Source organism: Halictus rubicundus, chromosome 12, assembly GCF_050948215.1.
Source record: "Halictus rubicundus isolate RS-2024b chromosome 12, iyHalRubi1_principal, whole genome shotgun sequence".
Lineage (NCBI taxonomy): Eukaryota > Metazoa > Arthropoda > Insecta > Hymenoptera > Halictidae > Halictus > Halictus rubicundus.
The window spans coordinates 10082768-10108624 of record NC_135160.1 but is presented as its reverse complement, the minus strand read 5'-3'; the positions used below and the strand labels follow the sequence as shown (position 1 = coordinate 10108624).

General features: G+C 42.5%; 1 protein-coding gene across 8 annotated transcripts in view; it reads right to left on the bottom strand.

Moving 5' to 3' along the window:
- The window catches only part of LOC143359908 (uncharacterized), a 146698-nt gene that overhangs the window by 101089 nt on the left and 19752 nt on the right, over nt 1-25857 (bottom strand). For all 8 annotated transcript variants that reach the window (XM_076798270.1, XM_076798269.1, XM_076798276.1 and 5 more), the window contains exon 2: nt 15228-15282. The gene's annotated coding sequence lies outside the window, so the exon portion shown is untranslated. The remainder of the gene's footprint in view (nt 1-15227; nt 15283-25857) is intronic.

The following is a 25857-nucleotide window of genomic DNA, read 5'->3' as shown; positions in this document are numbered from 1 at the left end:
GGCGAGCAGGTTCCGTAGGCACGGTTGCCAGGCGTCGGCTCGCATTTTTCCATAAAATTCCATCAGAGTCAGGTGCAAGAAGTCACGAAGGCTCCATCTCGGCGCGATATAAATGGTTCCGTCGCGACGACGAGAACTTAATGGAAACCGTCCCGCCGGCCAATAAGAACTCGCTAATCAATTCCGCGGGCCGGAATCGTCGTGAGAGCCGAGCGCGCGAGCCCCGCGAAAAATCGGATTCAATTAATTCTTCGCGATCGGTCACACCGCTGGCTCATACTCTCCCGTTTTCCGCGTTTATCGTTCATCGACAGCCGGCACGGATTGACTGGAGATTTCCACCGGGCTACGGGGGAATTCTCTCGATTTTATTGGTTATTTCGCGCGACCGTTATCGATAGTGAAGCGACGTCGAACGATGACGGATGACTGACGACGCTTTATGGCTTCGAACTTTCGTGAACGCACCCTTGCCGATGCTTGTTTCGAGGATTCATCGAAACCAGATTACATTAACCCTTAACACTCGAATGGCGACTGTAAGGCGCTATTAAAAATCGCTGTATCATTGTTCAAAATATTTTTTACATTATTAACACTAGAACTACCGAGCCAGTCAAAATGGCTGGTTCCTAATTTTTTCTTTCACAATTGCTGAAATTATAAAAATGTTTCTCACAGAAATTTTTGAATGAACTTCTTCAATGAAGCATGTGTTAGAATAAAAACGGCATTAGGTTTGAATAGATCTTGTCATTATTACAAAGCAATATACATCAGTTTTGTTTACTACTCGGTAGGTCTAGTGTTAAAGTTTGCATTTAGTAGATTCCTAAACATTTCGGTATTGTGCGAGTGAATTGCACCATTTTCGTGTGTCTAATATGAAAAAGAAAATGCATAGAAAGAAAGTATTCTAGGTCGGAAGAAATGTTTCGTTTTGGAGATAAAATAGCTTCGAGTGCGAAGGGTTAAACATTTCAGATCCGATCGACGGGGTCTTTGAATGAAAAAATATATCATACTGTTCGTTCGGAGCGGTGGAAATGCTTGAAAACGGTTTACGGTGATTGGAATCATGATTGAATTGTTAGGACCGTTCGGACGCATTGAAACGATCAATTTTCGAATGAAAACCTTGTTACACTGAATTCCCATTCTTCCGCGAAGCATCGGGGAATTGCGAATTTATACATTTAGCAACACTGCCGGTAATATTATTCGCCGTGTGGATAGGAAATATGGTTTCCGTGCCGTGACTCCGATAATGTGATCACCAACTGCATATGTTAAATTCCTCCGAGAAACTTTTGCATACGTTCGCAATACGGTCGTTTTGTGCCGTCGTTCTCGGATAGTGAAGTGACGCCAATAGGTGATGAATGACCGACGACGCTTTATGGCTAGGAACCCCGAAAATGTCAACGCAGCGGTAGACGGTCTTCGTTCGAGCTTACTTTCGAGGATTTATCGAAACCAGACCACATTAAACACTTTACACGCGGTCAATGGAGTCCTTGAATGCTGAAATATATTATAGTGCTCGTTTGGTGCTTCGAAAATGCTTGAAAGCGCGGTTTATAGTGATTGGAACCGGAAATTTGGTTTTGGTGGGTTAGGTTCTTTCTTCAGATGTATCAATTTTTAAATGAAAATTTTGAAACACTTCCTATTAATCTCTGATGAACCTTTGATACCTGGTAATTGCACATTTATACATTTATCAACACTGTAGGTAATATTACTTGCTACGTAGATAGGAAACATGGTCTTCGTGCTGTGGCTCCGATAATGTGATCACCAACTGCATATATTAATATCTTTCGAGAATGTTTAGCATATTTTCGCAATATGATCGAACACGCGCTTCATAAATTGCATCATTTTTAGTTGAATGAAATTTCGTAGAATATTTTGCAGAATACATTACTCAAGCTCGACATGGAACCAGACCATTCTGTCGAAAATGAATTTGTTTTTGCTAGTTCGAGAAGTCAATTTTGAAACAATTACGGGAAGTGATGCGACGCATAATGATAATTCGAAGCAAAGGTTTGCAATCGCAAGAAAAATCTAGAACGTCTTGTTTAGCGTGCTATTGGCAAATTTGTTGTTTCTTATCTGTTTTATATTTAATTCTGAGAGAGTGACGCTGTTGTTCTCATTTAATTTCGTTTTGTACGCGATAACCGACACGCAATAGCGAGCGAATGGTTTAGATTGTATTTTAAGTAGAAACGTAAATATTATTGTTCTGCAAATTTTATCTTTTTACGACAAGAATATTGACATATTAAAATGTTTACAGACTTGCAACCGAGGCGGAAAATTATTATTTCGCGTAAAGATCCCAAGGTTAAATATTCTCTGCACAAACAGTACGTAATCCAAAAGGAACTATAATAAGCGTAACAGCTATAACAGTCGCATCTTCCGGAACACTAGGAAAACATGAAGCATAAAAATCAGAACAGTAGTTGTTGTTAGTAGTCAGACCACTTGTACGCGTACTAGAATTTCCCGTAAACAGTATTGCATAAAAGAAAGCCGTGCGCAGTAATTGAAACGCAGAGTGCAAAAACGCATCGTTCCGAAACGATACATTATTGATAATGTGGTCGTCGATTATTATTCGAATCGTCATAGCTTTTCATCATGTGAATAAATTTGAGCGTAAAATATTCGGAAAGTCAACATTACGGAGTACGAAAAGTGACTATTTTACTATTACTTTATAAAAGTATCGAGAAAGTGTCTATCCTAATTTTTCGCCGCTCTTACTATAATAAATTAATTAATATAATATTGATACACCCGCAGAAATAAATTTATTTAATAATCCCTAACACTATATTTCCGAAACCCGAAAAAATTACGGATTCTAATATTTTTAATTTATGAATATTGAGATTGTAGACTGTGGGTATATATTGTTTAAAAAATGGCTACAAATTTTGATAAATACATGCACGTAATTTTGTATAAAGCAATGTAAAATTTGTAGTGCTTGGTAAACCTAGCGTTAATGGATGCACCTTTACAATCTCAATAATTGAGAATATTAAATAATTATGAATATTAGAACTCGCCGTTTTCACGGGTACCGTAAGCCTAATGTTAAAGGTCGGCAGGACTGTGCATAACAAGGCCTACTTCACGCCTCGTCACCGGCGACGAAAGAATCCGGTGTGGACGCCGATATCACCTGACACGCGATCGATGCTGTTGCTCGCAAGTAGGGTACTCGACGGTACTATGACCCGTGACAGTATAATTAGTTCGCTCGACGGTCCCCAATTATGGCGAACGGTCCAGGGTCTCGTGTTCCAGCGACCTTGGAGTGGAACGTGTCCGGCACCGGCCGACGATTATTTAACCCGACGTCGCATAATCGTCGGCTACGTAACGACAGCATAATTCAACGATGTTACGTTACCGGGAGCCAGCCAGTCCTCCCCCCTCCCTCTCTCTCTTCTTCTTCGAGCACACGATTCGCCGTGAACCGACGTCCTTGAATTTCACTTCCCGGCACGTCCAATAAAATTCGATCGTGCGGGGATACGCGTCGCGATGATGTTTTCATTCGATTAATCCCACCATCGCCGGGATAAACATCGACGGGGGAGGGGGGACGCTCCGCGAAAGCTTTCCAAGCTTGTTTCAACGAGCCCTCGAAGCCGATTAGGCTTCCTGCTGAACGCATCCTCTGCCATCACGGACGAGGACTCGCTTCTGTCGGTTAACACTCTGAAATTGCCTGGCGATCCCGCCGAGGAGCTACGTTGATCGAGAAACTTTCTCATTGGCGCGATTTTAGCTGGCAGATAATTTCCGGGCGATGATCACGCGTGGAGGAAAAAGTTGTTACATAGAATGACCTTGATCACGAAGTCATTGGAAATCGATGAAAATTTCTTGCACAGGGTGTCCCGGCTACCTTGAACACCTCAAATACCTTGTGGTAGGCTAGAAGTTTCAGTTTTTTCTTTCGAGGTCACAATTTTCGACGTTTCAAGGTCATTCTTTCTAACAGCAGTGTAAACGTTCATCGCGTGACAGTCGAGGTTGAAACGATTGTGACGACTAGACTGCGGGTATTTGCATTAAAAGTTCCATCAACATTTATTTATTCTTCTTAGCTGTTTTAATAAATTAACAGCGATCCACTATTCTATCGTTTTATTTTTAACATTTTTTTTCGCTTAGGAATACTTGAGGGGCGAGGGGTGTTTAAGTAAGTTAGTTGAAGTTAATTAACCCTCATGAGCTGCTCAGGTGAATCGACTTGTTGTTTCTAAACGCTGTAAATTGCTTGATTTCGCATGAACAAGAATGGTTGAAGTATCAAATTATCCTGGGAGGATTTAACGATTTGGCGATGAAAATGTAAAGTTCGCGTCAAGTGTTATGTATGAACCTTAATTTGTTTTCCACATGCAATTAGACCGCCATAACCGTAAAAAATATTTACGCGTTTGACCTACTTGCTACTGGAACAGTCATAACAATCTAAAATAAAGATAGCAGTGAGAGACACAAAGCGGCGGCGCCAGGATCGATTTTGACCTAGCATTTCGATGGTTTCGTTTAACTTCTGAGCTTCTTTGTTAACGTAACACGTCAGTTATTTTTAATAGATCTAATAAGATGCTCTCAGGCTGTCTCGGAGAAGCAGTTTCAGAATTGCATTTAAAAGAGGTGATAGATCAAGGCACCAATAGATCTGAACACTGTCACGAGACAAAAAGGGGTTCGACTTTCAGAGGTTAATAATTCGTCGGTTCTGAGAAAGTGAAACTAGTTGCGTAAATTGATAAAACACTCTCGCCAAACAAGACTCATAACGAACACACAGATGATTGTTCTGAAATTTTCCTTTTAGGATTGATAAACTCGATTTTACATTGCATAACGATGATTCGCTGATACTTAAACTAATCGAACAGATAAAGTAGGATACATAATCAGACAATTATCCTTAAACGTCCGTCGATAGCCATAAACATACATCGAGGATCTTTACGAGGAATCTAACATTCTCGAAATTATTTACAACGACTCTCGTTAAATGGACATTTATCGTTTCTCATATACCATTGCTATTCATTTATTTTACTAGACTACTCAGAACAGAGTCCACCAATGATAACATTCCATTTCTTTTGAACCATTTCATTGAACGCTTATCATCTGAGCCTTACAAGCACGTTAAGAAAAATCTTAAGCATCTGTTGTTCGAACAACAGTAGTTTAGTGTAGGTATAGAACGATCGACGAGGTTCGGATAAGAATTGCTCGGGGCGGCAACAAAAAATTTCTACTTCGCCGAAGAACGCTTGATAAAATTCGCGACGACCGCACCTGCGTTTACAGTGCAATAATTATTATCGTGGTCGCCGCGAAGTTAGAGCCGAAGTCCTTGGTTCGGTCGAAGTGAACCGGTGCTAAAGATAAGAAGCACGCGTCGTTTCTCGCGGACACCGCGCTCGTAAAAATCCGCGGAAACGTGCGCGCGCGCGCGCGCGGGACAGGATTCGCGATGGCGTCTCAAACTAAAAATAATCGGACGGTTTCGAAAGGAAAACGAGGGGGAAAAAAAAATGGACGACGGAAAACAGCGGTAAAAATATCGAAGCCTGCCGGTAGATCGACGATGGGTTAATTGTACATAACGCCGCGAGCACGGCCGCGAGTAAACGGAGACGAAGAGGAAAAAGGCGACAGAGGCAAATGAGGAGCGTTCGAGAACGGCCACTGCCAAAAAGTCGATGTGGCAATCGCCGCCGCGTTCTTTCGCTCGGCCTGCCAGCTCAGCACCTCTGTGCCATCGTTTTAATTTAAGACACCCCTTCAAATGTCACGAATACGCATTCCGTTTCGCGCCGCGTCTCGCCGACGACGGCTCGAAAACACGTCGCGCGCCGCCGCGCCGTTTCCTACCGCGTTTTCCTCGTCCTCGACGAACCCCGCTGCCTCGTGACTCATTTTTCGGGCTCACGGAAACGATCTTATGCAAGACGGAGCCCACCGACGCCAGAATAAATCCTGGTAAAAATATGCGCCCGGGTACATCGATCTTTTTCCATCGCGTGAACGGTCGCCGCGATCCAGAACCGCGTTTAGATCATTAGTAGACTGCGGATTTTATGCAGGTAAACGGTGCGGAAAATGCGTAAGCACAATTTAAACCCGTGGACATATTAAAAAGATTTAAGGGCACAGGGTTTCAGCTCAATAAAATCATTAAAAGAAGAAAGAAATTTTTATTTCGCTCCTGTGTCTTGCAAATGTAAATATTGTTTATATTCCATAAAGATCCGCAGAATAATCACTAGCTAGGCCAAGGAAAGAATGTTCTATGAGGCATTAGATATTTCATCCGCCAAGAAGCTATCTCCGAAAACCGCAATGTTTAATGAGGCAAGCTCCCAACAATTATTTCTCCTACCTCCAAAATTTTTGCAGAAATACCTAAAGTTTATCAAAACATAAAAACAACAAAAACTACGCAGCTTTCTTAAAAATAGACCACTAGCTGCAGCAGCCTCTAGTTCTCCCGACAGTGAGTCAACGATGTTCCGATTTCGAGATGAACAACGACGGACGAGAGATTCCGTTTTCTTTTTCCCACCGTTTTTCCGGGGCGGCTTATAATATTAGCCGGCGGCTTGAATCATCGCGTTTGCTCTGGCATGCTCGCGTGTCCCGCGCGCGTCTGGCCACGTCCGCGTGGAGAAACACATCGTCGCCGTGGTGCGCGCATTTTTGTTTCGCCGACTGTAGATGGAAGTGAAAAATACGGTCTGGAGCCAGGCCAATGAAACTATTCCCAGAGCAAGTGGCATAAATAGCGTTGTTGTGGTGAACGGGCCGCCGCTCTGGTGCTGGCTGGTTGGCTGGCTGGCTGGCTGGCTGGCTGGCTGGATCCTCTTCGTGAAACAGGAGGCCACTTTCCGCGAAAAGAAAAACCGAACGAGCAACAGCGGACTCGCGGTGCCAGCACAGCTACCGCCCCGACTGCCTGTTTTCACGGAAACTCGATCCGACTTCGTTGCCGGGCAACGAATATTTATTTACTGGCAGAAACTCGTCGATATTACACAAGAACCGTCCACGCCGGCCGCAACAAATCGCGGAATCGACGGCGGGCTTCAAGGATTCCTCGCCTGCGAACGACTTCTCCCGCCGAGAACAAAAACTTCTTCCGCCGTTATCCTCTTCGAGCAGTTTCTCTTCTTTTCGCGTGTCTATCCTTGTACATTGATTGTCGATTAGCTCCCCGGTTTTTGCAATATGCTCCGCTTCTCGCGAATCGCTACACGGTTTCGCCATTTTGTAACCGTCTCCACCGCAAAACCCTTAACATATTTTGCTCGAATGTCACGCGAAAGATCCCTTCGCGATTTTCTCACATTTTCAGTTTTATACGGCCGATTGTGGTTTATTTTCAATGAACGAATATCTCAAATTACAGTTATAAAGAAATCGAAGATTCTGCAGCGTCTACAAGAAGAAATGGTTGAATTTTCTCCTGGGACATTTACGTTATTGACAAAAAGGATTAGTAGACTGCAGATTTTATGCGGTTACGGCAAAAATTAGTGAAAAACACCAGAAGAATTTAACAATATTCTGACATCATCCTCGGACGTGTTAAAAGGATCTGCAGCGGAATTTTTGCGAACTGCTCTCAATTCCCGGAAAGAATTCCTCCGATTTGCTAAATTAATTAGCGACCGTCCGAGCAAGTTCTGCTTGCACAGTGCCGCGTTCCTGCCACTTTTAGCAAGTCGGAAGTATTAAGCCGGCAAGTGTTAATATCCCAAGCTGCCGGACAATCGGTTGCACGACAGATTATTCGAGAAATCAGTGTCTACAGCGCCAGGAAAATATTCTCAGTATTTTAAACAATCCTCTTCGACAAAGGGTTTAACACGTCCGCTCTCTTTTTTTAACCGTTCAAAATATTCAAAATAAAGTATATTGTTGTATTTGAGAGAGTCCCCCGCAAGAATATAACTGCGTCACGAGCCGCAATCTAACGATGACAACTTACTGCGTGACCAGACACAAAACTGGCAAGAGATAACAGCTTTGGTATCGCTCTATCATCTGCGAAGAGACGCCATGTGCAACGGAGGAACCGATAAAACTAAAATCCCGAAATTGACTGAAAGAATCGGATCGGGATAGCAATTTTTAAACTGGGTTGAGTACTGTCATTTCTGTATCATTTCTCTATTATCTCCGAGGAGACGCCATATGTAGCAAACGAGCCGATAGAATTAAAATCCGGAAATTGACTAAAAGAATCGGATCGGGATAGCAATTTTTAAACTGGGTAAAGCACCGTTATTTTTTCTCTTTTATCTCTGGATAGAATTAAAATCCCGAAATTGACTAAGAGAATCGGATCAGGATAGCAATTTTTAAACTGGGTAGAGCACTGTCATTTCTCTATTATCTGCGAAGAGACGCCATATGCAACGGAGGAGCCGACAGAATTAAAATCCGGAAATTGACTAAAAGAATCGGAACGTGATAGCAATTTTTAAACTGGGTAAAGCACTGTTATTTTTTCTCGTTTATCTCTGGATAGAATTAAAATCCCGAAATTGACTAAGAGAATCGGATCAGGATAGCAATTTTTAAACTGGGTAGAGCACTGTCATTTCTCTTTTATCTGCGAAGAGACGCCATATGCAACGAAGGAGCCGACAGAATTAAAATCCGGAAATTGACTAAAAGAATCGGAACGTGATAGCAATTTTTAAACTGGGTAAAGCACTGTTATTTTTTCTCTTTTATCTCTGGATAGAATTAAAATCCCGAAATTGACTAAGAGAATCGGTTCAGGATAGCAATTTTTAAACTGGGTAGAGCACTGTCATTTCTCTATTATCTGCGAAGAGACGCCATATGCAACGGAGGAGCCGACAGAATTAAAATCCGGAAATTGACTAAAAGAATCGGAACGTGATAGCAATTTTTAAACTGGGTAAAGCACTGTTATTTTTTCTCTTTTATCTCTGGATAGAATTAAAATCCCGAAATTGACTAAGAGAATCGGTTCAGGATAGCAATTTTTAAACTGGGTAGAGCACTGTCATTTTCTCTTTTATCTGCGAAGAGACGCCATATGCAACGGAGGAGCCGACAGAATTAAAATCCGGAAATTGACTGAAAGAGTTGGATCGGGATAGCAATTTTTAATCTCGGTACAGTACAATACCGCGCAAAATAGAGCAGAACCGAGCTGGTTCGCGGACTGGTACCGAACGCGATCGGTGTGGCGTCGCGTCGCGTCGCGTCGCGTCGCGGGATCGACCGGTCTCTATTTCTATCGTAAAATTCGGCCTTGGCAGGCCTTCGAGCGGCGGGCACACCAGTTCAGCCGAGGGAGCAAGTTTTACGAGCAGTTTTCCCCGATGATTTTCCGAACGGCAGACGAGCGAGGAACGCTTGAAGGCCCATTCACACCGAGCCGGCCGGTCACTCGGTCGACCGTGGTATTCCTGGGGTGACACACGACGCGCACCTTCGCTCCGATGGAGATGAGGCCTCTCTATTTATAAATGTGGGTCGACGTGGCTGCGAGCAGCCGGCTCGTTTCGTCGTTATTACGAGTCTCTCATACTCGTCTCCGAATCCGCGTCCGCGAAACGTGCTGCGATTACGCGGACTCCGATCATCACGCTTCGCAAGAATTGCCTCGATATATGGGAAATATTCGGGACCGAAGTGTCACTCGTATCCTGTACAGATAGGATTCCATGATCTCTTACCTCTAGCATCGAACGTGGAAAAGTATAATAAACAGAACATCGACACCAGCCATTTTGTTTTCGATTAATTTTTCATGCGGAAGTTACACTGGCATATTCGTGACATTTTTCTGATTAAAATGAGTCCAAACACGATAAAATTTGGATCGGATATACTCGTTTAATGCACGATGCAATGGAACCTCGATTATCCGAACTAGTCTCTGGAATATCAGTCTCCGGATAATAGGACAGTTACTTAGCTACAATGTTAGATTGAACTGATCGCTTTAGGTTGAACCGTTTACGTTCAAAATACTTATGTATATAGATAATGGAGACCTCGGTTCGGATAAGAGAGGTCCCACTCCATCGCGCATTAAACAAGTAAACACGATCCTAATTGTACCGTGTTTGGACTCGTTTTAATCAGCAAAATGTCACCAATATGCAAGTTTCATAAAAAATAATGAAAAACAAAATGGCTCGTGTCGACACTTCGTTACTACACTTGCCGACATGTCAAAAACTAATAAATTCGATCACTGATCAAATTACTCCAGTTTTCATTTTTCACTGTGGATCCGCGTTTGACTTGAAAATTGCAAAAGCGTAAATTCGTCTTCAACCCGGTAATTTCCGGAGTGTCTTGTAATTGCGTGCTCTGGCGTATTAGCGGGAAGTGGAACACGCAAAACAAAGTTGCACGAGATTCGCGGGCGTGCAGATTCCGGCCAGATTTCGCGCGTCATTCGTTTCTTCCGCGTGTTTCGCGCTCGCGTTCGCGTGATTTAGCGTGATTATTATCATTGTTTGTTGGTTGTGGTACCCTGAGCATTTTCCAATTTCCTCGGTCGCGCGTAATATAAGGGTAACGCGTGCCAGCTCCTCCGCGGCTCGGGGACGCTGATTTATCGCCGCATCGCGAGGACATTAAGGGTCGGTTCGCGGGCGGCGCTGTGAAAATTTAAATCAGCAGAATGTGTCGTAACGGCCGGCAACGCCGGGCACTCATGGTACATCGGGAAGAACGGCCTTGCTACAATATTAGACGCGACATTAAGCGCGCAACAAAGTGGCATGCTTGCGGTTCGATCGCTAGGCGGCCCATTCTGCCAGATGCTGCTGCTTTATTTTCACCGATCGGTTGCCGATCGCCGCTTCATTGTCGATCGATCCTTCTCCATGAAGCTCTTAGATCGATCCGGGCGACCCTATTCGGATCTCATACACAGGAGAAATTTGCCTTGTTCAATTCACGCGGTGACCATTCGCGGAGTAATCATTCAAGTCGCAAGAAAACAACTTACAGTCTTGATCTAAGCCCAATCCTCGGGACCGTGCTGTGACATAGATCGTGTAGGCCTACTTTTTTCTTGTAATCACGGCGACACTTGGTCCCTCGGAGTATAGCCTCCAATGGAGGGCACAGGCCATTCTTATGATTATATAATGGCTGATGTTCAGGGTCATTAATTTATTTATGAAGTTTTTAAAACATATTTTTGGAGGTACTTCTTATAGGCACGTTAATGTTTCGGTTGTTTGTAATAATAGCAACTGTTCATTTAGTTAAATCGCCAGGAACTGTGTGATTAAATGACGATTTTGATGTACTGGGTCAAAATCGACCCAGACTCCGCTGTTGGAGGGCTCCAATATTCGAACTTCTTTATTGAAGAATATGTTACAATAAGAATTGTGTGAAGTCGTTATTATGAAGTAATATACGTAAGTGTTAAACATATGTAAGTGAGAATTCTGTTGAAATGGACAAAATAATGTTTACTATAACTGGACTAGGGATTTTTTGAGTTTATGATACAAATAAGTAGATGAAATGTTAAAGAGTGGAAAAATAAAAAGAATTTAAGTGGTTTCGACACATTATCATCAACTTATTAACACCATTGAAGGAAGAAGTAAATTTGTATTTGATTTCAATACCTTGCCAGTGACATAGAAAATGGTGCTCGTAATTTTAAGCCTGGTTCACACTAGGAAATATTGTTTTGCACGATAATGGCGCGTGCAACGTGTTAGCATGCAACGTCACCGACGTTGTAACGTGAACATTGAAAAAGTGAATTGAGCAATCGAACGTGAACAGTTTAGCGGACGCGTTATAATTAAGGTGCGGATGTTTATGAAGAATTTTATTTTTAGAGATGCGAAAAGTTCTGTTAAGAAGGGTTCCAATCATGTTTGTGGCTTCAAACAAACGAGGCCGTCGTCAAGATCGATTTTTCTCTGTACGGCTCTTAATATTCTGTTTGAGGGACGACCGTTTCCTGCCGACGCGACGGCCAGCCGTTCGTAACCGATAAAAACGTGCAGGTCGTTGCGTAATTGAATATTCTTTAATTAGTAATAAGAACAACACAACCGTTCCGTGTCAATTGTTCTAATTCGTCGTTCGTAATGGCGTGCGCGTATCGCCACGAATTATCAAAGAGCCTGTCAAGCATGCCTGATAGATCTTTCTGTGTCCTGGCTGCGCTAACAGATGGTCGGTGACTTTTATTAAGGTTATTTATTACATCGGTCAAGAGATCTTTTGGCAACGGGAGGCGGTCGAGCGTAACGTGTACCTAACTATATACTCGCTACGGATCACGAGACATTGATTCTTTTGGATCATGTGAACAAATCGAGAAACAAGCCGCGAACAAACGGAGAAACTCCACGTTACACGCCCCTGTCGTTGACAGGTTCTTAAACTGCCTTCATTAGGCCATTTAATCATTTAGAATTTATTTGAGACAAACTTAAATTTTCTGATTGCGGCTTGATTTTATTTTATGAATTACAAAACTGTAGTTACTGCGGTTTAATTCACATTTATTGTAACACGAATGTATACTAATCCACTTTTATAATTGTAAAACTATTAAAGAAATCTGAAATGAACTATTCTGAAGAAATGATTTCTCCGATGGTTTTAATGATGGTTATACTATTAGTAATATTATACAAAATTAAATAGTAATATAAAATAATATTAATTACAAAAATATAATAATAGTAATGATGATTATATTATAATATTATGTAATATTAGTAAAACGACATAAAAATTGTGTTCAAGTTCATCAGTCAGTAATAAAGTGTATAATAGTCTTTCTGTCTCTCTCGGTTCGGTTTTTATTTCACAATGGACCTCGCTTAAAAAAGGATGCGTCGTGTAACGCTGTGTGCTCGGCGTCTCACGGCTTCAAAATTGACGACGCCTCGCGATTAACCTTTACCACCGGCCACGCAAAGGTTGTTTATTACTCGTTACTTAATATTAATCAGAGAAAAGAAGAGGCATTCGTGATGCGACACGAGGAGAACCGCGGGAACAGATTGATTTATTGTCTTGAGAGAAACGCGCGACGCGCTCAATCGCCGGCGCGCGAAAGTCCGAGCAGATTATTCGCTGGCAGTGATCACAATTAATTTCACGGGAAGCGGCAGTTAACACGCGTGTCACGCTCCCGTTTCGTTAATTATCCAGTGATTTATTACTTGAGGCCCAGCTGTTTCGGAAAATTCTCGTCGATCTGCTGCGCTTCCCGAATCGATTGCCGAATTAATTCCCCGTGCATTCGAGAGGCTCTCAATTCCTTCAAATTATAATTTCCTTTGCAAAATGTAATTACTTAAAGATATAAATATAATACAAGGTAAAGCACTGGTATAAGTACTCGTTACAATCAAATCGAATGTTGAGCCTGTATATAGGAAATTATTAAAAATTTAATGTCAATAGTTTCTGTTCTTGCTGTCCTATGTCGTTAACAATGACAGTAGTGAAGACTTTTAACGTCACTGTTTGAACCCGACCGTGCCTAAATTAATTTGTCAACCAAAAATACCCCAAAAAGAAAAGTATCATCGATATCAATTAAAGGCCCTATTTTATTCGATAGTGCGCATTATGAACTAATGAACGTCCGCCTAAATACCCTACTTACGACCGCCAGCGAGCCGGGACTCCCCCTGGAGGGCGCAAAATCATCCGCGTTCCAATCACAAGGAAGTTCTCGAGCCGATTCCCGCCGATTCATCAACGTCTATTAAATTGATGAATTACTTTCGTGGCTAATGCACAGGGCCCGAATATTTACCGAATGTATTATCGACTATGGGGGGCCGGAATGAATGGAGGAAAGCCGAGCACGCGCGCGCACCAGCAATGGAATATTAAGCTAACGCGACCGGAAGTGAGTCAGCGTTACGCGATATTACGCCACACGCAATTATGATGTAACGGGCCTCGGCAGCCGAAACTTGTTTCAGCTTTTGTTGTCTGCGGGTCCCCACCACCTTCGACCGGACATCCTACTGTTATGAATCTCCTTTAACGATGCCGATTCATTCAGCTCGGACCGCCAGGTTTCCCGTGGATCGTTAAGGTGGTCTTCTGGTCTTAGAGCGTCATTGTGTGGGCCTCGTTCCGAAATTTTTATAAACAAATCAAACGAGTCTTCACTATCGAGCTTTTGCACACGTATTTTACATTATTTCGACTGTACAATAGAATTTTTTTAAGTCGAAATACCTAAAATTATAGGAGTTATAGTTCCTTGAAGAGGGGCGTGTAGAAAAAGCGTCTTATTGGCTGACACGATTCCAGCCGACCTATTCGTCAGAAATAAAAAGATGAAGTAGCATTTCAATTAGTACGAATGCAGTGATATCTCGTTTTTTAACAAAATGGCGATATTTTGCATTTCGAATTTTGATTTTCCCGGCTTTTTTTCCGCATTTGTCGATAATAATTGTCCACATATTTTTGTGCAGAAATGTGTACGCGCACTTCTTCCTGCCGGAAGAAGCGGAATCGTGTTTTTATCGAAAACCACAAGTCATTCAGGAAACGTACGTACACTTGCATATTTTTGTTCTTCATGTAACAAAGATTCAGATAAGGTTCTCTTAAATTACCGTACGCGGAGTCTTCTACGTAGAGACAACAATGGGTTCGTACGTGTAGTAAGTAGATTTTAACAACACGTTAAACGTGTATCGTAATGCCGTGCTATTATGCGTCACGTGTGTATACGAGAATGACGAACGGTACTCGTTAGGTTCGCACGAGGCGCAAGTTCGTGAACCTATTTAGTGATTGAAAGAGTGTGAGAACTAATAAGAAATTTTATAAGAAAGTATTGGGGCCTTAATGAATGGGAAGACAATAGCTTAGTGTATGCGTGTGTGTGTCTGTGTTAAGCTGTTTTTACTAACATGTTCATCACGTGCATAAATAAAGCATGAGAAACCGGACTGATTTTACTCAGAGAATTTTCAGAATAGGAGTGATCGTTTCAAGAAAACATCAGGCATTTTGAATCTTTCGCTAGATCCAGTGCTAAAAAATTTGATGAAACGTAGACGATCGTCGCGTATACATTGCAAAACAAGGTAGAGATTGTGGTCATTCAAACAGGGTCGCAAATAAGGTGAAAGCAACGTTACCTTGCGTGGTTTTGCCGTGGTTCTGCGCCGTCTCGTGTCCGCCCGTTGCTCCGACCTGGAAAACCAAGAAAAACGAACTCCATTAGCTTCATCTCGTATTTCTACTAGTTATCTGTTAACCCTTTTTAGGGCTCACTTCTCGCGACACAATCTTTTCAATTCTTTTCTCCAATTGCGGTTACTCAGTTTTGTCATAATTTTACTCACAAACCTCAAGTCAAGAACAAATATTTGTGAGCAACTACCGTTGACAGAAAAATTTAATCAATATTCTACAGTTTCTTTTACAAGCCCCAAGTCAGGGAAAAATATTTGTGAGCACCCATCGTTGACAGAAAAATTTAATCAGTATTCTACAGTTTATTTTACAAGCCCCGAGTCAAGGAAAAATATTTGTGAGCACCCATCGTTGACAGAAAAATTTAATCAATATTCTACAGTTTATTTTCCAAGCCCCAAGTCAAGAAAAAATATTTGTGAGCACCCATCGTTGACAAAAAAATTTAATCAGTATTCTACAGTTTATTTTACAAGCCCCGAGTCAAGGAAAAATATTTGTGAGCACCCATCGTTGACAGAAAAATTTAATCAATATTCTACAGTTTATTTTATAAGCCTCAAGTCAATAAAAAATATTTGTGAGCACCCATCGTTGCCAGAAAAATTTAATCAATATTGTAGATTTTATTTTACAAGATGCAATTCGAAAGCAGATGATACAATTTTCTACTATTTTCATAAAAGAAATACTTGGATGCATTTTGGGCAAGATGATGAAATTCATTTCACACTCGGTGTTTTAATATTAAAATTAATGAACGCGCAAGGAGTAATATTAACGTGGCGTTGCAGCAGAATGCAAGGGTGGAAGAATGCGGTTTTATGCGACGGGCGTTCATTGTGGAGATGTTACGAAGCTCGCGGCTCGTTGAAAAAACATTTGTTTTTAGGACCAACGGAGCGAATAGAGAACAGAAAGGTGTGGCTCAATTTATGCGGCGGGATTTCTTACGAGCGGTTTGGAAATGAGTTCGAGGAACGCTTTCACTGAACGACACAATGGGCAAAACGGTGACAATAGCGATCGCGGGTGCGCGAAATCAATTCGACGCGGTTTTCATGGATCAACGACCCCCTGTTCTGTGTTGTCGAAACCATTGATCTATTTGCATCGGTGGATCGGCGAATGATAATTAGCGCGGCCTACCGTGTGAAACGCCGTCGGCTTTTTACGGTTGTCGCTTCACTTTCACGAGTCCAACTACGATCGATGCAATTAGTAGACGAGAAAATAAACTTCCATCCCCTCTCTCTTTTCAATGTAATTTTTTACTTTCGCGTTCAACTTATATCGATTCTCGTTGAACAATGCCACCCAGACAGCGGCAAAAACAAGCAGGAAACACTAAAAATGTTTCTTGTCAAATTCACTTGTTTTTCAAGCCTTTTAAAAATGACTGGAGACACGACGTACTTTCGATTATGCAAATTCGCATAATTTTAGAGCTACATATTACATCAGAAACGTTCGATAAAATCGACATACGTGAATCTGCAAATTATTTGTCGAAATTGGAATTAAATCGAGAAGAACAATGATTAAGAATAAAATTGACGTAACCAAAATACTACAAGACACAATAAGCAACAATTTTTGACTAACAAATACAAGGATCGAGTTAACTAGTCAATCTCAATTGAAAAAATTAATTTCACAGTATGCGTTACAAACAAAATGAAATGCAAAGAGTACAAAAGAGTAAATTATCAATATTTGAAGCGCAGCGAACAGCTGGTATCTAAATTAATTTTCAGCGAACGAAATAACAATGTCTCCAGAGGGATTTAAAGAATCGATTGGAGTTTGCGTCGATTTTGTCGACTCGATAAATAACCGTGAAATGTTCAGCCGATAGCACCTTAATCGGATGAAACTAATTAAGCTAATTGTTGCCGGCGAAGTTCGATGGTCAAAGTTCGTGCGGCCACGTGCGCGAGTTTCGCATAAGTCGATCGGAAATTTTCGCGTGTACCGCCGGTTCTCCCAGCCTATTTTCATAGTATTCTTCAAACCCGAGACCACGGTTCGAAACCTTTGAAACCCGTGCTCCATGGTGAATCGTTGCGAAACAGTTACACCGAATTAACCATAGGATGCGGTCATGAATTATTGTACCAGGAACCGCTACAATTGGCAACTGGTTTTCAACATTATTTTCTGCTCAAGTGAAACTGCTCATTACTCGACAATGTTAACCAGGAAGTGCGGCCTTTTCAAACGGCGGTGTCTAGACCCCGCGTTTTATGCACTCCCAGCTGCATTCCGTGTCCAAGACACAATAGACAGGAGATAATCACCTTCAAAGTTGCGTTACATTTTTGCATTATACTTTCCGAGCGTAGCGATTTCATTGTTTTATAATAATCCGTGATTCAAAGTCGTTCGAAAGTTCAGTTCGACGCCGATATTCGCTTTACTTTATAAACTGCAACATTGTGCGAGTATTGCTGAGTTTATGAATATTTCTACATTGTTCATATTCCTCAAGATTATTTACACCGTTATTTAACAGTCTCTCGAAACGTGTTTAATGGAACAGCTGCGAGTTGCAATGATTTACTTAGAAAATGGATGAATAAAATATAAAATTGTAAAGACATGTTAGAATATTATTATTTTCAATCTCTGTTTCTTTACAATTGAGTTGAACAATTTTTATTTTGTATGAACATCCGTCTACTGATCAGTAGAATGGGCGATTCCTATTCTCTGGGTCAAAATGGAGTCAATCTCGGCCGTCCAAGGGTTAATGGGGAGGTTTTGACTGTACGAGGGGAACAATCTTTTTAGCGGCAATCTTTTTAGATCAGAGATCACACAGTGTCAGGAAGGAGCGTAGACATCGACGTTTGTGGTTTCGACGAGTCGAAACGCATGGGAAGGTTCGCGAAACTCATTCGCGAAACGCGATCTCGTGAGTCAGCCATCCCCGTCGACCCGATTCAATTTTTAAACCGAGCGAAATCGTCGGTTGAACGATGGAAAGAAAAAGAAAAAGAAAAAGAAAAGTCGGAGAGCGAATGCAGGCGTGCATCGACGTTGAAACGCAATCGCGAACGCCGGCGTAGGAGCAGAAATAGCCGGGCACCGGTAATAAAAGTTCTCGGAAGACGACCTCGTCGACTGTCACCAATTACGGAGTTGTATGGGATGCAATGCCACAGACCGAAATATTGGGAGTAATTGCCTGAGATCGTGTTACGGGGAATCGCGACCCGCTAACTCGCGCCCCTAAACGATTCACTCGTCGCGATTTTTTACTCGCGAAGCGACAAGTGCTCGTGTACGCGACACTCTTAGGCTGTCGACTATAATCATCGCGACCAATTCACCTACCCAATTTATTCAGCTACTACATCACCCTTAATTAAGATCGAATCTTTTATTTCTTTTCTTTTAAATTGATCTTTCGTGTTAACCCTTTGCGGTCGAATAACATTTCTATTGCAATTTTTCGACTGTGGAGCCTTATACGAAACAAAAATTGTTTGCATTAAACTAAATGGCAATTTATTTCTCTCTTTGATTTTATTTATTTTTTCCACCGTTTAACGCTAAGCCTACCGCGGTCATGTGACCGGTTTTCTATTTCACAATTACATTGATATTATAGAAACGCTTTCATAGGAAATTTAAGCAGATATTATAATGAACATCGTACAAAGTTTAAGTAAATTTTAGTTTTTCACTTCCACAAGGCGTTATTCCACTTTTATATGTTTTCTGCTATAAAATCCGCAGTCTACTGAAAATTAAATTGTAACAGAATAAAGTAATAGAATAAGAGGTAACAGAATGAAAAAAATTGTGAAGAGACAGGCAATTTTGTATATTGAGTATTGTTATTTTATGCATTGCATTTCTTGTAGACTAGATCCATCGATAAATGTATCAGCTCCTCTTTCCGAAAATAAACCGAAGGAACTGAAATATAGAAAGAGCGCAATTACCACGGTATAAAAATCTCTAACTGGCAGGACGCAATTATCAAGTATAAACAAATTGCACTATTTATTGACACTCATCGTTCACCCACCAGCGAACAATTTCGCAACGAAGCGCACAGTCTTGAATCAAGCAGAATTACTCGAACGTCTGATATCCAAAGATACGATAAGCCTAATCTACTTGGCGGTTTCCCACTGGTCGGTATTAACTGGAATCTAGGTAAAAAAGTGTCGGAGCGCCAGCATTTCATGGAATCAGTGTGCATGCTCGATAAAGTGTTTTCTGAATGAGAAGAAAGAGAGTGGTCGCGGAAGTGCGACGCAATATAATAGTGTCAGAAGAGACGAGGAAAAAGAATACCGTAGAAAAACACGATAAACGTCTCGGGCCCGATATAAATGGCTCGGTTCAATAACTTTAATCAAGAAACGCGCGACGAAGCTATCGGACGGCGGATGATGCAAACAGGTTCGCGAGAATCACGCGTTATCGTGCCGATCGCGACGTTACTTTTTATCACCTGCTGTCTCTTTTTTCTTCTCGGGACAGTAAAGTGATTTCTCGACGATAAAGCGTCACCGCGAGGCCCCGCGGCCATTGTTCGATCGCTCGCTGTTGACATTCGATCACGATCGGCGTAGTTACGATCGAAACAACGCCGAGCCTCGCAGATACCATCGTGCACTTTCTCTCGTCTCTTCATTTAAACCAGCTGAGAAACGTCACGACGACTGTTTCTTCCGGGTCCGCCATTTTGACCAGAAATACGCCGCAAATATGTTGATAAAAATTCCAATAATGAAAAACAGGCTCTGGGGTCTCTTAAAGGGATTTGTCACAAATATCGTGTTCATCTGTAGCACATATCTCGAGGCACTACTGTACTTGCAGAAAAATGATTCTAAGAAGAATGTAAACTGGATCCAAGTGGGCCATTTTTCCTGCGCGAGAATCTGATACCGCGTGATTGGTGTTTGAATAATATTCTCCTGCGTCGGACCCTTCGCCATGGTTTATGCTTTACGAGGATTTTGAGGAGTCAGCTCTCAAAGTTCCCAAGTTCCCCTGATCTCCGTTCCGCGCGCCCCAGCACCGAGGAGTTACAACGTTTATTGCAGCCTCTTAAAACACTTCGCCCGAAAACTTTCGACATTCCTCAAGGCTCCCGAAGACTTCTCTTCAAGAGCCCCTGATTTCGGCACACGGTAACTGATTCGTGAGCTCTCGAGGCGTGTTGGGGTCCGAATCGGGGCTCGTTTGCTCCACGAACCGGACCAGAGGTGAATGGGGCTTCATTCGTTGGGACAATCCCTGTTCCCCGAAAGCACACGGGTGAGCGATCGATTTGAAACTCGACGAAACTCCTTCGAGTCGAAAGTGTAATCGCAGCGAATTTCGCCTTCGGTAATTATCGAGCTATTAAAGTATGGAAAGTTATAGAATCAGCTAAAGAGTCAGAGTTAATTATTCTCGGTAACTGTTTCGACTTGCAATGATGCAGGACTTATTAGATTAGCTAGTTTTCGCAAATTCTATTAGGTATTATTACTCGGATTGCTTTCGTGTGACATAGGTCTGGGTAGATCTAATCTAAGTTGCATGAGAGTAGGGTGTTTAGGATAGAAAAAGCTCGCCCCTTTTGACCTGTCGAAAATTGTCTTATCACTTCCAGGTGGCTTCAGGAAAGTCTTCCGGGCCATACATCATCGAAACGCGTGATCTCCCGAGGCTGAGCTTTTATGCTTCGGGTCCACCATCTTCCCGCATCACATCCAAGTTTCATCTCGGTCGGTCAGCGATGCCATTCGGAAGAATATCTCGATTACTCGGGTCCGCGAGAACGAACGAGCGGAACACACGCTCGCCGGGGGGCGAGAAGCGGCCAGGAGGGTAGTATTGATCGTTCGCTCGAAAACATTCGCTCTCGACGACCGACTTCTTTTCCGGAGCGGGAGCGAGCGGAAAAAAGCGGGCGGGTAACGTGTCGCGATTTTTGCGAGCGCGCTTCCACCGGAGAGAGAAAGAGAAAGAGAGTGGGAGAGAGGGAAAAAAAGAACGGACGGGAAAAGAACGATCCGGGGCGCCGTTATCTTGTTAAGCGGGGTACCCCGGGTTGTCCACCGCCCGGAAAATACCTACGTGTTGAGCGTAACGAGATAAAATTACACGGGGACAGAAAACGTTGAGATATCACCCGGTTTTTACTTCCGCCTCGGCACATTTCACGATCCACCGACAATAATCTCGCTTGTTAACGTTCTTTCCCTCTCGAAATTGCCGCTTGTTAATCTCGGACACCGTGTTGCCAGAAATCGGCGCCATTCCCCGCTTTCCATCGACTGTCGATCGCGTTCAAAGTACTATGATTATGCACGAATCTCCTCACTGGATCAGAGATCAATGCTTTTCCGAACCGAAGCTGGCACCTTTGTTCTATTGTCTTTTGGTCTTTTGTATCAGGAAAGATTCTGTACTTAATTCTTGCGTTTCTATTTCCCTTTAAATATTGAAAAGTGAAAAAGTGTACACAAGATTTGTCAAAATGTAGCATGTGTAATAATTTTTTGAAGGTCAACCTGCAGCATGGACACCCCTGATTTAATTATTTGAATTCTGCAGGACTTGAAGAGATGAGACCAGAAATAGCTGAGGCCTTGCGCACTAGCAAAATTTTTAACCATATCGACAATATTACTGACTTCCTAGACACTAATTTGAGCAACAAGAATTTCCCAAAACCAGATTTGACCCACGCAGTATCCGTTGACAGCTGCAGCAATAGCAATGTCTTCTGAGTAGCAGTGTTTTCGTCATCCAAAGGTCAAAACATTTATATACGGTGATGCACGGTTAGTGTTCACGTTTCTTGCGCAGTTACTAGCACGCCATCCCCACCAATTCGTAGAACCAGCTCCATCGCTTCTCCGCATCTCAGTTGAAAAGTAAACTAATTAGCGAAACAGCTAAAAATAAGAAAAACGCAGTTTGTGCAACTATGAAAGTTCAAGTTCAAAGGGAGGTCACCATTTGATAATGTCTACCCTTAAGATTATCTTGGCAACTATTAGAGATAAAAGTGTACTTTGAACTTGAAAGTTGTGTGGTCTCTTATCTGTAGTACTGTGATGGAGATACTCTTTGTTCGGACGCGAAAGTATAAAAAGGATTGAGGTAACAACGCTTGAATTAAAATTTACCCCTTTGATGATACGCATCTCTTGCTTTGTACATCAGCATGGTCTTGTCAAAATCAAAAAAGGGAACGGTAGAATGATCTTCTCACAACAATATTTAATCTATATTGTTAACTTTTTTTGTATGTTCTACAAACTTGGATGTTATACGCGTTCTAGCATGATCCCCGTCCTGTTAATTACTCTTCTTTAAGCAATCGAACATGTCCTTGAATTTTGATATCAAGTTTATTTCGCTGCAGGACTAACTAAAACATGCGTACAATTTTTATGAATTATCCATCGCACAAAATTCGTCGAACAGTACAACATACAACTTTAGAAATCATTAAATAACGCTTAACAGAAGACCACAACCCCAATTCACCCCTAAACCAATTCCCCGCTTGCACGATTAACCAAGAAACATTACCCAAACCGACGCACCGTCTCAAAAATTCTGAAACATAGTGTAAATCTTACATCGCGCTCACACTAACCGAAATCATAAAGCACAAACGCAAACAATGAACAGACTCGCCCCCTCCACGTTTCCATCCAGGATATCAGACCGCGCATTGTTTACCGTAAGTACAAAAGCGAGAGACCATTTAGTTAATAGACGGTTAGAAAACAGCGTCCCATGAATTAATGCAGCGCCATGTACATACAATTCTCGGGCCGAAAAAGCGGTTGTTTAATTTCTAATAGCAGAGACACGCTCTCGACTCGACGAGTAGTCTCAGCCGGGAATAGGGGTTGCGCACGGCACGCCCCCTTGCGAAAACTGCAAACGAGCCCGGGAATAAACGGTGTTATCGCGGCCGCGTAGATTATGCTCCGACTACGGAATACTTGGCAAGTTTAAGCGTGTTCGGGGCCGCGCAAAATTTCGAGCGGTTGCGCGCGCGCGCTCGCGCGTTTCCCGAAAGATAAATCCTCGAGATACGCGAACGTGTACGGGGTGTCCCGTAGATTTCCCTGCGAACTTTACCAATATCCTCTACAGGTATAAATAAAACGACATTACATCCGATTTTAAAACACACGGGTTGCAATAACCCGGCCATGTTTGTCCCATAAATTGTCTAAAATTTAGGAAAACTCAGGAATATCAAACAATTCTTTTTAAACAGAAACAAAATTCTAGTAGGCACTCTTTCAATTCTAAAATCTCGGCCGACTCGCAGAGGGAGAGTCTCCGGGGGAGGTCTAAAGGAGTAAGCGTTTATTGTTTTCCGAGGGTGAGGTAATCAGGAGTTGCACAAAAGAAGTTTTCGGTGGATGCAATTGTAGGTGATGCGAGAGAGAGAGAGGCAAGGAGAAGGGGGAGAGCAGGGGCGGGTGTAGAGGGGGTGGCACCCCTAGGTCGATCAATTGCGCGCGAAGTAGAAGTTCGCCGGGCTCTGGTGGTTGAAGTTACCCTCCTCAGTCACGCCCCGGGGTTCGACGACCTCGCGTGCCGCGATCCAAAATTACTGACGATGGAAAGCGCAGCCGTGGCGTCGTCGGCAGCTGCGGCGGCACATCGTCGCACGAAATATTTCTGTGTGCCGTCGCGCCGCGCCGCGCCGCGCCGTTCGGCCAGCTTCGTCGCCGCACGTTAATTCCTGGCCCGATCGATCATCCAGGGTCGCCCCCGTTAAAACAACGGCCGCGCCACCCTCTTTTCCTCGACGTCATCCGAACGGTGTCCTTGAGAATCCGACCGACCCTCCTGGCCGCGGCGTGGCGATGCTGCTATCTGAACGCCGGCCGATCCCGCGATCGAAAACCCCGCGGGGACGCAGGAACCGACGCCGTTCCGCTCGCGGATGATGAACGATTATTGTCCGCTCCGACGGAAGCAAACAGAACCGTGCCTCGTCCTGCCTCCTCCAGTGTTGCGGAATTTAAGGGGATGGACCGTCGGCCGATTTGGGTCAGCTGCGAAAGGGTGAAAGGGCGATCTTTATGCAAAACGAACGTGTTCCAAGTCGATTGTCAGGGACAGCGGCGAAATAAAAGTGCACCTTTCCTTTGAATAGGGTGAGTCCGGAAGATTTCCCCTTGTAACGATTTTAATATTAGTTTGGCAAGAAAGTAATTTCGGTTTTCACTAATAGATGGCTTTATGTTTTGTTTGATTGACTTCTGTTAACGTTGCGTTTGTTTTCTTTCCGACATTTCATAACTGCATCTTTCAGGTTACTTTTGAAACAAATTACACGTAATTTTGATTAAAATTGTTAGTTCTGTGTCAATTTGAACATGGAGTGCAAAAACGAACATTATAGGCACGTATTGCTTTTTTATTTCCGTAGAGGTAAAAAAGCTGCCGAGGCTCACAAAGATATATGTGAAGTTTATGGTGTGGATCGCTTAACAGAACGCACGTGCCAGAATTGGTTTGAAAAATTCCGTTCTGGAAATTTCTCACTTGAAGACGACCAACGTTCTGGTCGACCATCTGAAGTTGATGATGACCAAATGAAAGCCATTATTGAATCGGATCGTCATATGACTGTCCGAGAGATTGCAGACAGGTTAAATGTCTCGCATACAACTATAGAAGCTCGATATTTGGGTTCCACACGAATTGAAAAAAATTCACTTAACGCAACGCATCAACGTATGCGATATGCATCTCAAACGAAATGAAATCGACCCTTTTCTGAAGCGAATCATCACTGGTGATGGGAAATGGGTTGTTTGCAATAACACAGCTCGAAAACGATCATGGTCCAAGCGTGATGAATCAGCCCAAACCACGCCGAAAGCTGAATTGCACCAAAAGAAGATCATGTTGTCAGTTTGGTGAGATTACAAAGGTATTGTGTATTTTGAGCTTCTCCCAAGGAACCAAACCATTAATTCAGATGTTTATTGTCGACAACTAACAAAACTGGACATAGCAATCAAAGAAAAACGGCCGGAATTGGCAAATCTCAAAGGAATCGTGTTCCACCATGATAACGCTAGGTCACACACATCTTTGGTAACACGTGAAAAGTTATTGGAGCTTGGTTGGGAAGTGATGTCACATCCACCATATAGCCCTGACATTGCACCATCAGATTATCATTTATTCCGAAGTTTACAAAACTCTTTCAATGGTAAAACTTTCACTAATAATGATGGTCTGAAATCGCACTTGGATCAGTTTTTCACCGAAAAGGATCAGAAGTTTTATGAGCGCGAAGAAGATCATAGAACAAGATGGAAAATATTTTATTGATTAAAGTTCATTGCTTTGATAAAAAAGATTGGATATAATTTCACCTAAAAATACCGAAATTACTTTCTTGCCAACCTAATAAATCAGAAATCATGTAACAAGATCATTTGATTCTCGCAATGTCTTCGGAGGTTTATATTTTTATCCATTTTTGTCGTAAACGCATAAAATTCGCAGTGTACTCGTCACACTTTCAGAATTTCTTCTAAATTCAACGAATCAACAGTACAG